Source organism: Armigeres subalbatus, chromosome 1 (genome assembly GCF_024139115.2).
Source record: "Armigeres subalbatus isolate Guangzhou_Male chromosome 1, GZ_Asu_2, whole genome shotgun sequence".
In the NCBI taxonomy this organism is placed as follows: Eukaryota; Metazoa; Arthropoda; class Insecta; order Diptera; family Culicidae; genus Armigeres; species Armigeres subalbatus.
In genome coordinates this window covers 235,076,159-235,093,697 of record NC_085139.1, presented here as the reverse complement: position 1 = coordinate 235,093,697, position 17,539 = coordinate 235,076,159, and the positions used below count along the sequence as shown (strand labels likewise).

General features: G+C 40.0%; 1 protein-coding gene and 1 pseudogene across 8 annotated transcripts in view; one reads left to right on the top strand and one right to left on the bottom strand.

Annotated features, from left to right (window-relative positions):
* The window catches only part of LOC134205901 (uncharacterized protein DDB_G0283357), a 191,129-nt gene that overhangs the window by 79,702 nt on the left and 93,888 nt on the right, over positions 1–17,539 (bottom strand). The window lies entirely within an intron of this gene.
* On the top strand, positions 1,108–6,655 carry LOC134207097 (uncharacterized; annotated as a pseudogene).

The window sequence follows — 17,539 nt, the reverse complement described above, 5'->3', positions numbered from 1 at the left end:
AATACTAACAATGATTCTATTTTACAGATTTTAAAAAAACATTTCGATCTTTCCAAAGTTAATGGATTATTAACGACCGAACCTTTGATGGGCAAAATTCAAGAAGTCTATAAAAAAAAATTTTTTTCTATAAAGGTCATTAAAAATCCGTTTTAGTCGATCGATCCTACAAGACATACAACAGGAGGACGAACAATGGAACGTCATCCGACAGGAGCATTACAGAGCACACCGTGGTGCTGAAGAGAATAAATTACAACTTTTGAGGAAGTTTTACTTTCCAAAACTTGCTCAAAAGGTAAAGGATTTCGTGACAAACTGCAAAATTTGTCATGAGAATAAATATAATCGAAATCCAATCAAATACCCACTTCAAGAAACCCCAATCCCGAATGCTCCTTTCAAAATTGCTCATATAGATATCCTTTTCCTCGAAAACGACCATTTTCTCACCTATATCGACAAATTTTCCAAATTTGCCCAAATCAAACACATTGAATCTAGAGCTGCAGTCGATATAGTCCCTGCCGTTAAAGACCTCCTCCTAAAATACAATCCCCCTGAAACTTTAGTCATGGATGGTGAAAAATCATTTATGACCGGAGATCTGGTAAACTTCTACAATACACATCGTATCGAACCATACGTTACGGCAACAGGACGTAGCGAGATGAATGGTGTTGTAGAGTGATTCCACTCCGCACTTTTTGGAAATATATAGAACAACCAAACATGAAAATCCTGAAAAATCCGTCACTGACCTACTCCTTTTATCACTAAACAACTATAACTCCTCCGTCCAAAGTGCTACAAGTCATACTCCCATCTCCCAGAACCCCTGAAATCATAGAGAAAGTTTTCAAAAACCTTACAGTAAAGCAAAAGAAAGATTTAGAATTTCACAATAAATCCAAGAAACATGTAGAAATTCAATCCAATCAGGAAGTGTATGAAAATGCACGACAAAGAATCAAACATAAACCCCGTTTTAGGAAAAACAAAGTTAAAGAAGTTAATAAAAGTACCGTCATTATGGATGATGGAAGGAGAGTACACAAAAATGATGTTAAAATCAGGAAAATCTAATAATCCCTAATCCTTATCCTTTCTTCCTACAGAATTTTAATATTTTTAAATTTAGTAATAGGTAACTCGATAGAATTTAGGAGAATTGAATAATTATCTTCCAGTCAGGTTTAGCAAGAATCCAAATAACTTCTCATTATTATGTTCACCATTTTAATATCACTGCATTGAAATTTCATGTAGAGCAGCGGTTCTCAACCTGGGGTACATGTACCCCTGGGGGTACCTTCGCCGGGCCCAGGGGGTACCTTGGACAAAAATGCATAATGGCGGATTTTATGCAATTTTAATCAAAACTTATTGATTAAGTTCTGATACATGTAAAGAACAGAACGATGAATGAATAAATTTTTAAAATCTTCTATGCCACCAGTTCAAAACAAAATGGTTAAAGAATATGCCTCTGAACTAAAATTTAAAGTCTACACGTTCAGATGCCTCCATTTGAGAGAAATGAAGGCTTTTCCGAAAAACCCAGTTGCTTCGTTGAAAGAGTATTTGAACCATCCTTCTACGCTGCTCGAAAACCTACTTTAATCAGCCCGGAGGACTTCTTTCAAGAGGATCCGTGGATTCCTTTCAAGAGGATTGGAAGACTCCTTTCAAGAGGTTCAGAGGCCTCCTTTCAAGAGGCCGGGAAGCCCCCTTTTAAGAAGCCCGGAAGCCTCTTTTCAAAAGTCTCGGAAGCCTCTTTTTAAGAGGTTCGGAATCCGTCTTTCAAGAGGCCCGAAAGTCTCCTTTCAAGAGGCCCGGAAGCCTCCTTTCAAGAGGCCCGGAAGCCTTCTTTCAAGAGGCCCGGAAGCCTCCTTTCAAGAGGCCCGGAAGCCTTCTTTCAAGAGGCCTGGAAGCCTCCTTTCAAGAGGCCTGGAAGCCTCCTTTCAAGAGGCCCGGAAGGCTCCTCTCGAGAGGCCCGGAAGACTACTCTCAAGATGCCCGAAAGCCTCCTTCCAGAAGACTCGGAAGCCTGCTTTCATGAGGCCCGGATGCATCCTCTCAAAAGGCCCAGAAGCATTCTATCAAGAGGTCCGGAAGCCTCCTTCCAAGAGGCCCGGAAGCCTTTTTTTAAGAAGCCCGGAAGCCTCCTCTCAAGAGGCCCGGAAGCTTACTTTGAAGAGGCCCGAAAGCCTCCTTTGAAGAGGATCCGAAGCCTCCTCTCAAGATGCCCGGAAGCCTCCTTTCAAGAGGCCAGAAGCCTCCTTTCAAGAGGCCCAGAAGCCTCCTTTCAAGAGGCCAGAAGCCTCCTTTCAAGAGGCCTGGAAGCCTCCTTTCAAGAGGCCCAGGCCTCATTTCAAGAGGCCTGAAGCCTCCTTTCAAGAGGCCCGGAAGCCTCCTTTCAAGAGGCCCGGAAGCCTCCTTTCAAGAGGCCAGGCCTCCTTTCAAGAGGCCCGGAAGCCTCCTTTCAAGAAGCCCGGAAGCTTCCTTCCAAGAGGCCCGAAAGCCTCATTTCAAGAAGCCCGGGAGCCTCCTTTTAAGAGGCCCGGAAGCCTCCTTTCAAGAGGCCCGGAAGCCTCATTTCAAGAAGCCCGGAAGCCTCCTTTTAAGAGGCCCGGAAGCCTCGAAAGAGGCCCGGAAGCCTCCTTTCAAGAGGCCCGGAAGCCTCCTTTCAAGAGGCCCGGAAGCCTCATTTCAAGAAGCCCGGAAGCCTCATTTCAAGAGGCCCGGAAGCCTCTTTTCAAGAGGCCTGGAAGCCTCATCTCAAGAGACCCGGAGGTCTCCTTTCAAGAGGCTCGGAAACCTTCTTACCAGATGCTCTGAAGCCTACTTTCGAGAGGCTCGGAAGCCTATTTTCAAGAGGCTCTGAAGGCTACTATCAAGAGGCTCGGAAGCCTACTTTCAAGAGGCTCGGAAACCTCTCTTCAAGGCGCTCGGAGTTCATCTTTCTAGAGGCGTGGAAGCCTACATTCAAGGGGCTCAGAGGCGCCCTTTCAAGATGGCCAGAAGCCTCCTTTTCAGTGGCACGAAAGCCATATTCCAAGAGGCTCAGAAGCCATTCTTTAATTTTCAGTTGCTTTTTTCATATATCTTATGAGTTACACTTATTTTCATTTAACAGCCAAAAAAATAAATAGGGGTACCTCAATTTATGCAAAGGTGCGAAGGGGTACCTCTCAAGAAAAAGGTTGAGAACCGCTGATGTAGAGAATTTCAATTTGAAATCAATTTGATCAGATAAAAGGTAATCAGTTTACACCACTGTCGATTCAGAAATTCTAGGAAATTCAGCAAACACTGAAAAACTTAGCTCCCTTCAGGAGACAAAAGCGTTGGGACAGCTTAGGAACTGGTTGGAAATTTATAGCAGGAAGCCCAGGCGCTAATGACTTGAAGATTATAAACTCCTCAATTAATGAGCTTGTATACAACAACAATCAACAGATTAGAATTAATAGGGCACTTAATTTACAGATGAAAGAATTAGTTTTCAAAACAAAAGATGCAATTGAACTGTCAAACTCCAAATCATTGGAAATCTATTCAATAAATATTTTTCTAAATCTTAAATTTTTAGCAGAGAAATTAACTCAAATTGTTGAAAGTATAGCCCTTGCAAAAGTAGGAATTTTGAATGAGAAAGTACTAAGTCAAAATGAAATTGAGATTTTGTATCAAGATCTATCTAAACAAAATATCTCACTTCATAATGCCTTGGAAGCACTCAATTTTGCTGAAACAACAGTCGCCACCAACAGCAAGGAACTGACTCTACTGATAAAAACTCCCATCTTAGACAAGAGGATTTTCAACAAGATTCACGTCTTCCCTGTCACAGCTAGTCACAAACAGATCCACCTGGCTAGAAGGAACTATTTGCATCATGAAACCGGTAATTACATTGTGGGCTCTTTAGAGACAATCATATACAAAGTCCATGAAACAGAATTCGACAATTCCGGATGTGTACCAAAACTTCTCTCGGGACAACAAGCAAGCTGCAATTACACCATGAATCCACCTGAAGATGAAATCATTATTATAAATGATGAAAACGTCATAATGAACTCCGACAGGAATATTTCATTCTCATCAAATTGTGGAATCAGCAACCGTACGTTATCTGGAACATTTTTGATATCGTTTCACGACTGTGAGGTAACCATCAACAACATCACCTATTCCAATATGATTCGGAATATGGCTGGAAGTCCAATACAGCTTCCATTGGATGGTCTTACAATACAGTCAGAGTCGAAGTCGCTTGTTTGTATCGTCTCGGTTTCCGTGAAGAATTTATCGGATTACGCTGTTTTAAATCGTGAGATTGGACTTTATGTTAATTGTACACTTCATTTGTTCAACGAGAGTGAGTTCGATTTTTAACTGCACCGGTACTTGGTTAAATCAGCTCAGAAAACTTGTAAATACCTATCGCGTCGGATATTTGTTTTGTGTCAAAATGGCAAACTAAAGACACTATATACAAAGACGGGAAGTCTGATCCCTGAACAAATAAATCACCAGGCAACTCTGCGTGCGCAACACTGCTGATGCTGGATATACTTTCCACATTGGTCTATACGAATTACATAATATAAAAATATTTGATTTGTATCGTGTTCAATCACCCAATAAAAAGCCACAATTCACTATAAACATGCTTAATTGATTTTTAACCACATACGAACACTTTTTTACTTCAATCCATGAAAAAATATTCAAATAATAATACAAACATATTTATTCGTGCTGGTTCAAATGAACCCTTGCCAAATATTGCGCGCGATATTTTGGAATGACAGGTCTCTTGCTCGATTGGAATGACATTGACAGTAAATTTGGAATTCCAATTGGAACATTTCCCGTCTTTGTTTATAGTGTCTTTATGGCAAACCATTGTGATAAATGCACCCTCGCTATCGGTATCGACTCTCTTTTTACTGTGTGCGAAGGATTTTGCGCTAGGCTAGGTGTACCAGTTGTGGCTATAGCACCAGTTGTCGCACTAGTGCTTTATATGCGAAATGACCAATCAAATCACTGCAAACCAAGTTCATATCGATAAAGCATATTCATATGACACGATAACACCTTTGATTTCCTCCAAAACAAGCAAAGCATAATTGTAAAAATTGATTTTGCTTAATTTTTAACGTTCTTTGCACCAGTTGTGGCACTAGTGGTCCCTATTTGGCCAGTCCCATAAGAAAACAATGGAATTTGCCAAATAAGGAACCAAAATTAAGAATAGTGCCACAACTGGTGCATGCGTTCCTATTATGGATTAATCAATTTTGAAGGTAATAACAAATTTTATTGTGGTTTTCACAGCTGTTCTAAGGAGCATGAAGTAAAACCTTTCGCTTGATATATAAAGTCCACCCACATGCCTTTTACTTATTTTTAAAAAAATAGTTGTTCTTAAGTATGGCGACAATTGGTACACCGACCCTAAATCGTATCACGCTAGCTGTGTTGGGTTAACTGAAGCAGACGTGTCCGTGTGTGCTTTATCAACCAATATTATTTGGGTTTGCAATGTGTGCATGGCTTCGCTTTGTAAAATGCGGGAGCGTACTGTTGTTGATGCAGCCACTGGAACTGAACCATCTCGTCCCGTAGAAGAAGAGATCGAAGACCTGAAGAGAAAAGTAGCCAACATTGCTCAAACGCTCGCAGATGTGATTGGGAAACCAGTTTCAGATGCTGTGAACCGACACTCAACGCCTATTGCTTTGTCGTACCGGAATGAATCAACTGATGAGATAGCTGGTTATTCACAACAAACCGAAAATGAAAGTGATAAGTTTGCGTTGTTTTTAACAAACATTGCTAAACGTGCAACTGAAAATGATATTAGTCTTATGATATCACGCTCTTTAAGTACACCTTTATCGACCTGCAATGATATCGTAAAATTAGTTCCAAAATGGAAAGATGTATCGTTTAAGGTGAGGTTGAATTCAAATTTAAAAGAGTTGGGACTGTCCGGCAATACTTGGCCAAACGAAGTAAAGTTTAGAGAATTTGTAAACCGCTCAAACGGAACTTGGAAACCGAATCTGTAATGTATATGTTGAGATAATGTTTATTCGAGAATGCAAATATTGAATTTATATTATTACTGTTAATAAAGCTGTTTATTGTAATGAGTTTTGTAAATCTGTTTGTATGCATTGAATAATTCCTGTTACCTATAAATGTATGCTCTGTGGATGTAATATAGTGTACGTAGTTCAATATGACCATATTTGGTCAAATGGATGTAATAAATAAATACAAATACAAATACAAGACAAGACAAATTCAAATACAAAAACAGTTCACAATAGCAAACTTAAGCTTGGAACATCTACATAGTTTGCATCTGGAAATGAGAAAGGAAGTGGAATACATTCGATTGAGCAACACCAGCATCCAGTGGCCTCCCTGGCCCGTTTTTGGAGGAATCATCTCCCTCCCCTGCACGATAATCGGTATTGCGATTCTTTTGAAAATTTTCTCCCACAGATCAGCCACTGTAAAGATACAAGCATCTAATGTCACAGCCCCACAGGACGTGGACGTGATTCGGACGGACCCTCATCTCTCAGGAAGGGACGAGTTAGCAACGGAGCTAGCCGATGGGCGCTAGAAAAATGCTGACGACCCCGTCGCATCGAATTGGCAACGGAAGCCGCCAGAACGAGGGCATCGGAACCTGCTGACGACACTTGACGACGAAGTTGAAGCGGACGGCAACAAACTGGAATGCGACCCAACAGTGCGACGACGGAAAAGTGCAAGTGCAAGGCTTTTGAGGTTTGATTAATTTTAGTTATTGAATACACGTTAGATCGATTTCGGCTCGTGAACGTGTAGGTTGTTCTTTTTAAAACGAAATTCCGGCGCGGAAAATTTTAACTCGCGCAATCCAACAACTCTGAATAAAGCTATATCGGATGCTTTTTAGTGCCAGGCCACCCCAGACTCATCAAGTGTAGAAGACAACATGATGGCACTATGGTGTTCGTCGCGCAATCCTACATACTACAACCCGAGAGGATTCAGGTCGAACAGATTCGAGTACCACCGCGGAAGAAACAACCGAGGAAGAGGTTACTGTCACAATCAATATCAACAACCGCCACCTCAGCAACCTCACTGGACAAGAGGTTACCGAGGAAGCCGAGGAGGGCGAGGTAACCCCAACCAGAACCAAAGGGAAAACAGACACTCAGCTAACGTGGCAGAACAGGCTCCAGCAGTATCTCGGCAGCCTAACGAACAAAATATTCAAGAGGAAGCAAACCTCATTGATCTTTTTCGCTAATTTTGATGCGGAAAGAGCTCTTAGAGCTAAATTTTTATTGTTTAACAGAAATCTAGAATTGATAGTGGACAGCGGAGCATCATGCTGTCTAATTGACAAAGTCATTGGTGTCAATGGAATAACTAGTACGCTAGGATACGTTGATACATTCTTGGGTAATAATTCGGTAGAAAACCCAATCAGGTTCCATGTTACAGATCAGTTGCCATCTCATGTAGTGGGATTAATTGGCACACATTTTCTAAAAGAATTCGGCGCAACTATTGATTTTGCACGAATGAAAATGGAATTTCAAAACCCTAGTGATGAATGTTTTACTATTCCCGCTAGGGATTCTATCACAAACGCCCGAATGACACTCGCCCGAAAAGATCAAACTCCCGAAAAGACCATTCGCCCGAATGGACCACTCGCCTATATATACGTTAGGAGGACTTCAGCACCAGGACCCTGCAACTACACCGATACCAACAAGCGGGTAGCAACAGCGACCTGGCAACAGCATGGTACATTGGACGAACGAGCATACGAGCGATGAAGTGCACTTTGGCCAACGCACAAACTGCTGACACACATCATCGAATGAACCGATCATCCGATCGAGAAGGGACGACAACCAGGTGGAAAGCTTATTGCTGACATATCAGAAATAGTTAATAAAATCAGTTCAGTCAGGTGAAATCAAGTTAGTCTGTAATCGTTAGTCTGTAGTGTGAAGTGTAATTCAATTTCGGAATAAATTATATTTTTTTATGAATGCGTGCCGCATTCTATTTAACTGGCGCAGTCTTAAGGAATCAAGTGGTTAGATTAGTGAAAAGTGTTTGAAGAACGAATATCGGATAACTACAGTTCATCAAATCTACAACGGAGGAGAAGCCCTAAGTCCAACGGAGTATACGAAAGACGCCGATGACCCAGCGTTAGCTATTTCTGAGCGTACATCAGAAATTTGAGATCATCAGGAGGACGACTCCCGCCCTTGGAATCTACCCCACCGACGCTACACACGATTAACAGGCTCCCCGATGAAAGGAATCATCTGGTAAGTACAAGTTTAAAATCATTATCATAAAACGCCCAGCGCGGCATATCAAAACAGTATCAGTTATCAACATTATAATTTACGGAGAGTGAACGCATATCAACCTCGTGTAATTTTTGTTATTTCACGGACAGTACCCAACGCCTAACGTGGCATAACTTAAACAAGTGACAAATTAGTGCGATTCAATTCTGAGTGAGAGCGGACATCGAGCTCAGCAAATTTATTTTATCTAATTTCACCTAAACGGACGCAGGCAGTAAACGCCGACCCGTACATACGAATTTAAAGAAAAAGCAAAGCTAACTTAAAAGTGGAAGACATACGACCACTCGAATATCGTATTTCAAGTGAACTTTTTCCAATCATTACTTATTGTCATGGCAGAGGAACAAAACGTTCCGTCTACACAACTCGATCCGCAAGGTTTGCTGGAGCACATTAAGAATCTAACGGAGAATCAAAACCTCCTTATTTCCCAATATAATCAACTAAAGCAAAAATCAGACGACCCATTTTTGGCTTTCAGAACACCCGACCCTATTAAAAACCTTTCTCCATTCAGTGGAAACAGACGCGAAACCCAATCCTGGATCCAAGACACCAAAAAAACAATCGAATTATTTGAGAAGTATGAGAATGATCCGATTTACGATTAGATCATACGTGCGGTAAAAAGCAAAACTGTCGGAGAAGCCAAAGAAGCTGATCGCAGCTGATCGCAGCAGGCAATCCGAACAGTTGGGAGGAAATTAAGGAAATATTACAGAATTCTTACGGGGATAGAAGAGATTTAACATCTCATATACAATCACTCTTTTACATTCGACAAGGCAGTAAATCCATAGTAGAATATTATAATTCTATCAAAGCAATTGATACTTCTATAAAAGCAACGGCTTCTTCTATCGACGAATATAAACATTTCGGCAGAGCCATTAATAAACTGATAAGTTTAATTACCCTAACAAGATACATAGATGGTCTGAGCGATCAACTCTCAATGCATGTTAGAAGCTATCGTCCAGAGACTCTGGAAGAAGCATATTCTATAACAAGGGAGTGTTCAAATGCTGCCTACCGGCAGAAATTTGATAAGAAACCACATGAGCGTCCACCGCACCCGCAAGGTAAACGCCCATCCCGACAAGCTCAACCCCTAACTATGCCTTCGAACCCACAGAATTTCCATAATAAGCACAGCAATCCAAATAAATCTAACTCCTCGGGAAAATTTAGAAACCACAAAGCTGCACTAGATGACGACGTCTCTATGAGAACGGCGAAATCTAGGACAGAGATCAATAACCATGACAATGCCCCTGACGAATATCAACACAGCAATTCTCGCGAAAAGGAACATGATACCCCACCGCAACTAGATAGTTCAGTGCTCGACTCTGACGACGACGAGTACTTCGTGGTTGAGCTAAATTTTCAGGTGGAAGAGCCGCCAGAGGTTAAACCGTAAAGAATAACAATTTCGTTCCTTATATTTCAATAAAAACATCCAACGAACAAAAATTACATTTCACCTGACCATGTGAACATTGAAAATTGTAAAAGCGAAAAAGGAATTCGAGTTACGAACATCAGTGGAACTACTACTATAAACAAATCCGCATCCTTTGACCCATTTCAGATCAATAAAAGATTAATTTTTTTTGTTTTTAAGTTCCATAAATATTTTGACGGATTGCTCGGTTACGAGTCACTAAGGGATTTAAATGCCCAGATCGATATCCGCAAAAATACTTTGAAAATTGGAAGGAAAACTTTTCAAATGTCGAAAAGGTTCCCAGACAATCAAACGGTTAACATTAATGAACAGGAGTTTCAATATATTACATTGCGAACAAAAAGAGATGGTGATTTTCTTACAGAAAATGAATTGAACCGCAATTCGTTCACTATCCTACCTGGCTTGTATCGAAGTGTTGGAAATGAAGCTATCGTGGCAATCCAAAACAACTCACAGAGTGCTCACGAAATTAATGTGAACAGTGCTGAAATGGAGAATGATCCTTTCGATTTGTTAGAGCTGCCAAAGCAAAACAGCATTTTCAGTGAACGGAGGAAAGTACGAGTTTACACGCATGCCATTTGGGTTGAAAAACGCCCCGGCAACCTTCCAACGCGTTATGGATTGCATACAAAGGACCTTATCGGGAAATGTTGCTTCGTCTATATGGACGATGTAATAATATTCTCGAGTTCTCTTCAAGAACACAAGAGCCATTTGGCCCAAGTATTGCAAAAGCTTATAGAAGCTAGCCTTAAAATTCAACTAGACAAATGAGAGTTCTTTCGGAAAGAAACGCAATTTCTTGGTCATACAGCTTCGGAAACCAAATAGTGATAAAATTGAAATCATAAAAAAATGGCCAATACCTTGTAATGAAAAGTAAGTGAGGCAATTCTTAGGAACGCTTGGCTACTATAGGCGGTTTATAAAAGATTTCGCTAAACTGGTGAAGCCACTTACAGCACTCCTTAGGAAAGACGCCGATTTTCACATTTCACAGGAAATTAAAGACTGTTTCGAAAAATGCAAAAAAAAATAACGTTGGATCCTGTGTTAGCATACCCAGATTTCAACAAAGAATTTACACTGACCACAGATGCGAGCAATTTTGCAATAGGTGCAGTACGCTTACGCTTCCAGAACATTGAACCAAACTGAGGAAAGATACTCCACAACGGAGAAAGAATTCCTTGCAATCATCTGGGCGGTTAAGCATTTGAGACCGTATCTGTACGGGTGAAAATTTAAACTGTTTACTGATCATCAGCCGTTAACTTTTTCGATGACTAACTCAAACCAAAGGATTATCAAAGGGAAACTTGCATTAGGGGAATTTGATTATGAGATGTTCTACAAACCCGGAATCCAGAATGTGGTGGCAGATGCTTTATCAAGGATTAAAATTGACGAAGTAAACGCCAACTCACAATCCTCAATGGAAGCCGAACCTCCGGAATCTGTAAGTGAAAACGATACAGAGAGCGATGGAATGACTGTACACTCAGCGGACTCTAGCGACGATTATTACATTCGTTACACAGAGGAACCACTCAACACTTTCTCAACCCTAGAGAGATCAATTGTCTGAAAGTCCCTATTTCTTTGGCTCAATTGATTCAGGAAACCTTCAAAAACATTTTTCATCCAGTAAAGTTTATAAGCTATTTATTTCAGAAACCCTACCCGAAGATGTAAGAATGGAAGCCGAACAGGACGAGATAGTGAGAGAAACTCACAACTATGGACACCGAGGACAGAAGGAGAACAAAAACCAAATCTCACAAAAATACTTTTTTCCACAGCTCGATCGAAAGATCAAAATTTTTTGCGAAACTTGTGAAACCTGTAAAAAAGCCAAATATGACAGAAGGCCACCTAAACTAATTCGTAAAAGCACTTTCGGAGATAACCCTTTCTACCGAATTCACGTTGACATATTTTTTCTCAAAAGGCACATGTGGCTTACTATAGTTGATTCATTTTCCAAATTTGCGAATGCAATCCCACTACAGTCCAGAACAATAGTAGATATCAAAAAAGGCATAACGGAACACATCCGACATTTCGGAAGACCAAAAACCATAGTAATTGACCAGCAGCCAGCTTTCAGGTCAATCGATTTTATTGGATTTTTGAACGATCTCGGGATCGATATTCATTTTGCAAGTAGTTCTAACTCTAACGGAATAGTTGAACGATTCCATTCGACTCTCTTCGAAATTTTTCGGATAAACAAGAATAAATTCACAAATTTAAACACAACATTAATTCAACATCGCCGTAGACATTTATAATAACTCTTTTCACCAAGCTACTAAAAAACAACCACGTAATTTGATTTTCAACAAATCGCGATTGATAAACATGGAGGAAATTTCGGAAAAATTTAAGAACCTGCACTCGGCAGCAAGAGAAAAGTCTCGTTCAACCTGGACCTTCACACAGGGAGACAATTCGTGCGCATAACATTGGTGGCTCCAGAGAGGAAAGTGTGAATCACGTAAAGTTCGTGTCGTCGCGGAAACAAGTACACTGTGCGCTGAGTGTATGAGTGTTTGAACAAGTGTTTGGACAGCGAGAAAGGCAAAAATGTCCAAGTTGAAGTTCGTAGACAACCCGAATGGCCCCAACAATTAACTAGCGCAGTCGTACGGAGACAACTACCTCCGAAAAAAGTGATAGAGTGATCTCTGAAAAATCGTGACTAGTACGGAACAACTTAGTGTTCCTTTTATGGAAAAGAAGAGTGAACAAAATGCCTCAGAGAAGAATTAAAAATACTCCCAGTGATCGTGTGGGAAAAACTTATCTGTCCTGACAGAAACAGAGTGATTGGAGTGAATGAGAAAGCATTGTAATTGGACTTAGTGACTGTCGAATGGAAGGGGAGTGTGTGACCAAATGAAGATACAACCCGGAATGTTAACCATGGCGGTGATCAGCTTGTAAGTAATAAAACTATATTGCCTTTCTCGTATACAAAGTATACGTAAAGGCTATATGTTCGCTCCAAAAACGAACTTTTTATAGGAGGCCCGGAGACCCATAGTGTTATATACCGATCGACTCAGCTCGACGAATTGGAGTGATGTCTGTGTGTGTGTATGTGTGTGTGTATGTGTGTGTGTGTGTGTGTGTGTGTGTGTGTGTGTGTGTGTGTGTGTGTGTGTGTGTGTGCACTTTTTGGGCACTTATCCTCAACCGATTTGCTCGCAATAAGTTGCATTCGACGCAGAATCCTGTCCCATTGTTTCCTATTGAAAATTGACCCGATCGGACTATGGGCTTAGAAGTTATGGCCAAAATTTTTTTTTTCATAAAAATGCACATTAAAAAGTCTAGCTCACTTTTTGGGCACTTATTTTCCACCGATTTGCTTGCAACAAGTTGCAATCGACGCAAAAACCTGTCTCATTATGTCCTATTGAAAACTGACCTGATCGGACTATGGGCTTAGAAGTTATGGCCAAAATACTTTTTTTCATAAAAAAGCACATTAAAAAGTCTAGCTCACTTTTTGGGCACTTATTCTCAACCGATTTGCTCGCAACAAGTTGCATTCGACGCAGAATACTGTCCCATTGTTTCCTATTGAAAACTGACCCGATCGGACTATGGGCTTAGAAGTTATGGCCAAAATACTTTTTTTCATAAAAATGCACATTAAAAAGTCTAGCTCACTTTTTGGGCACTTATTTTCCACCGATTTGCTTGCAACAAGTTGCAATCGACGCAAAAACCTGTCTCATTATTTCCTATTGAAAACTGACCTGATCGGACTATGGGCTTAGAAGTTATGGCCAAAATACTTTTTTTTCATAAAAAAGCACATTAAAAAGTCTAGCTCACTTTTTGGGCACTTATTCTCAACCGATTTGCTCGCAATAAGTTGCATTCGACGCAAAATCCTGTCCCATTGTTTCCTATTGAAAATTGACCCGATCGGACTATGGGCTTAGAAGTTATGGCCAAAATACTTTTTTTCATAAAAATGCACATTAAAAAGTCTAGCTCACTTTTTGGGAACTTATTCTCAACCGATTTGCTCGCAACAAGTTGCATTCGACGCAGAATACTGTCCCATTGTTTCCTATTGAAAACTGACCCGATCGGACTATGGGCTTAGAAGTTATGGCCAAAATATTTTTTCATAAAAATCACATTAAAAAGTCTAGCTCACTTTTTGGGCACTTATTTTCCACCGATTTGCTTGCAACAAGTTGCAATCGACGCAAAAACCTGTCTCATTATTTCCTATTGAAAACTGACTTGATCGGACTATGGGCTTAGAAGTTATGGCCAAAATACTTTTTTCATAAAAATGCACATTAAAAAGTCTAGCTCACTTTTTGGGAACTTATTCTCAACCGATTTGCTCGCAACAAGTTGCATTCGACGCAGAATACTGTCCCATTGTTTCCTATTGAAAACTGACCCGATCGGACTATGGGCTTAGAAGTTATGGCCAAAATATTTTTTTTCATAAAAAATCACATTAAAAAGTCTAGCTCACTTTTTGGGCACTTATTTTCCACCTATTTGCTTGCAACAAGTTGCAATCGACGCAAAAACCTGTCTCATTATTTCTTATTGAAAACTGACCTGATCGGACTATGGGCTTAGAAGTTATGGCCAAAATACTTTTTTTCATAAAATGCACATTAAAAAGTCTAGCTCACTTTTGGGCACTTATCCTCAACTGATTTGCCTGCAACAAGTTGCATTCGACGCAGAATCCTGTCCCATTGTTTCCTATTGAAAATTGACCCGATCGGACTATGGGCTTAGAAGTTATGGCCAAAATACTTTTTTTTTCATAAAAATGCACATTAAAAAGTCTAGCTCACTTTTTGGGAACTTATTCTCAACCGATTTGCTCGCAACAAGTTGCATTCGACGCAGAATACTGTCCCATTGTTTCCAATTGAAAACTGACCCGATCGGACTATGGGCTTAGAAGTTATGGCCAAAATATTTTTTTTCATAAAAAAGCACATTTAAAAGTCTAGCTCACTTTTTGGGCACTTATTTTCCACCGATTTGCTTGCAACAAGTTGCAATCGACGCAAAAACCTGTCTCATTATTTCCTATTGAAAACTGACCTGATCGGACTATGGGCTTAGAAGTTATGGCCAAAATACTTTTTTTCATAAAAATGCACATTAAAAAGTCTAGCTCACTTTTTGGGCACTTATCCTCAACCGATTTGCTCGCAACAAGTTGCATTCGACGCAGAATCCTGTCCCATTGTTTCCTATTGAAAATTGACCCGATCGGACTATGGGCTTAGAAGTTATGGCCAAAATACTTTTTTTCATAAAAATGCACATTAAAAGGTCCAGCTCACTTTTTGGGCACTTATTTTCAACCGATTTGCTCGCAACAAGTTGCAATCGACGCAAAATCCTGTTCTATTATTTCCATTTGAAAACTGACCTGATCGGACTATGGGCTTAGAAGTTAAGGCCAAAATACTTTTTTTCATAAAAAAAGCACATTATAAAGTCTAGCTCACTTTTTGGGAACTTATTCTCAACCGATTTGCTCGCAACAAGTTGCAATCGACGCAGAAACCTGTCCCATTGTTTCCTATTGAAAACTGACCTGATCGGGCTTAGAAGTTATGGCCAAAATACTTTTTTTCATATAAAAGCACATTAAAAAGTCTAGCTCACTTTTTAGGAATTTATTCTCAACTGATTTGCTCGCAACAGTTGCATTCGACGCAGAATCCTGTCCCATTGTTTCCTATTGAAAATTGACCCGATCGGACTATGGGCTTAGAAGTTATGACCAAAATTATTTTTGCCTTTCTTGGATACAAAGTATACTTAAAGGCTATATGTTTTCTCCAAAAACGATTTTTTTATAGGAGGCCCGTAGACTCATAGTGTTATATACCGATCGACTCAGCTCGACGAATTAAAGTGATGTCTGTGTGTGTATGTGTGTGCGCAAAATAATCTCACTGATTTTTCAGGCACTTATCCTTAACCATTTCATTTCTTAGGCATTTATCCTCAACCGATTTGCTCGCAACAAGTTGCATTTGACGCGGAATCTTGTCCCATTGTTTCGTATCGAAAACCGGCCCAATCTATGGACTATGGGCTTCGGAGTTATGGCCAGTTTTTACAAGAAAAATTCTTTTTCTCTATTTAGGCACTTACTCTCGGCTGATTTACTCGCAACATTCGACGCAGAATTGTTTCCTATTAAAATTGGCCGGATCGGACTATGGGCTCAGAAGTTGTGGCCAAAATATTTTTTTTTCATACCAAAAGTGCGAAGAAATTACTCACTCACAAGAAACGAGGAAGGCACTATCACTGCTAGGTGGATTAATCTGGGTTTTTTTTGTTAAAACTAAATGATAATTGCCGAAAAGTGTGCGAGTGTTTTTGAATGTGATAAATGATTGCGTGATTAATGCGCTGCCCTGACTATCGTCTAAAAACCAATCCACCGGGTTAAAGGTGTGTAAATAATTGCTATCCAGAGCGCATATCTGTGATTAGAGCAATTAACACAGCGGAAATCTGTTTAAAAAACCAAGTTCTCCCACCATTATCGGTGTTTAAAAACCAATCCACCGGGTTAAAGGTGTGTACATTGATTCCACAGTAGAGTGAATATCTGCGGCAGGTGAGATCAAACAGAAAGTACCTGTTTAAAACTAAAACTTACATAGTCAGGTCGAGCATTTTAAGATTGTTTGGCACAAATTTAAATACTATTAAATATTGATTACTCCACTTCTAAGAAACTTCTGGTGTATGTGGAGAATTCAATTCAATTGAAAAGATCTTTTTCTGTTCGCCACTCGGAGTGCGAGGAAAAAAATTACAGAAGATAGAGGAAAGTGAATCATTGCTTAGCAAGTTTGGAAGTTTTAAAGTGGAGGTGGTGAAAAAACTGAATTGCAGGAAATCTGAAGCAATAGTGGTTTTCGATTCGTGCAACGGAACTTAGCGTGCTGCTACGTGATGGTGTTCCAGAAAATGTCGTTGTACTCGACTATCGCTTGCGCTAGGTAAGCAAAAAGATTAAAAAAAAAACAGTGGAAGGTTGTTTCAAAGATACGACCATAGAATAACGTATAGTGCGATAGTGGATACGAAATTTGATCATCAACATTTTATGCATGTTCAAGCCGGATGGCTAATAGCCGAAATGTAGGTAATTTACTGTTGAAGTGAAATTTCAACATTATCTGACGATATTGAATTTTTCAATAGTCAAATGCATTAATTCAATTGTTTACATGGGGAAGTCAAACTTAAATTCTAACGATCTACAGCTGTCCGTAAAAACTTATAACATGGCTTACGTTTTTCCAATGGAACGAGCGATTCAGGTTATTCCTGAGTTTCGCGGAGCGGCAGCATAACTTGATGCTTTCGTTTATTCGATTACGATTCGTTTTTCGATTACTTCGCTACACCCATAGAGCGATTGGATCAGAACGAGGAAATTGAGAAAGCAGAAAAAGAACTAATTCACGTAGTTCTGTCAAAATTAAAGTGTCCAGCCGGGCTTCAATTCAAAAACATCATCGGCGATACATGGGCCAATGTGAAAGATAACTTACTGAAACATTTCGGAAGCAGGCTCAAGCTTGAGGAATTGTTTCAG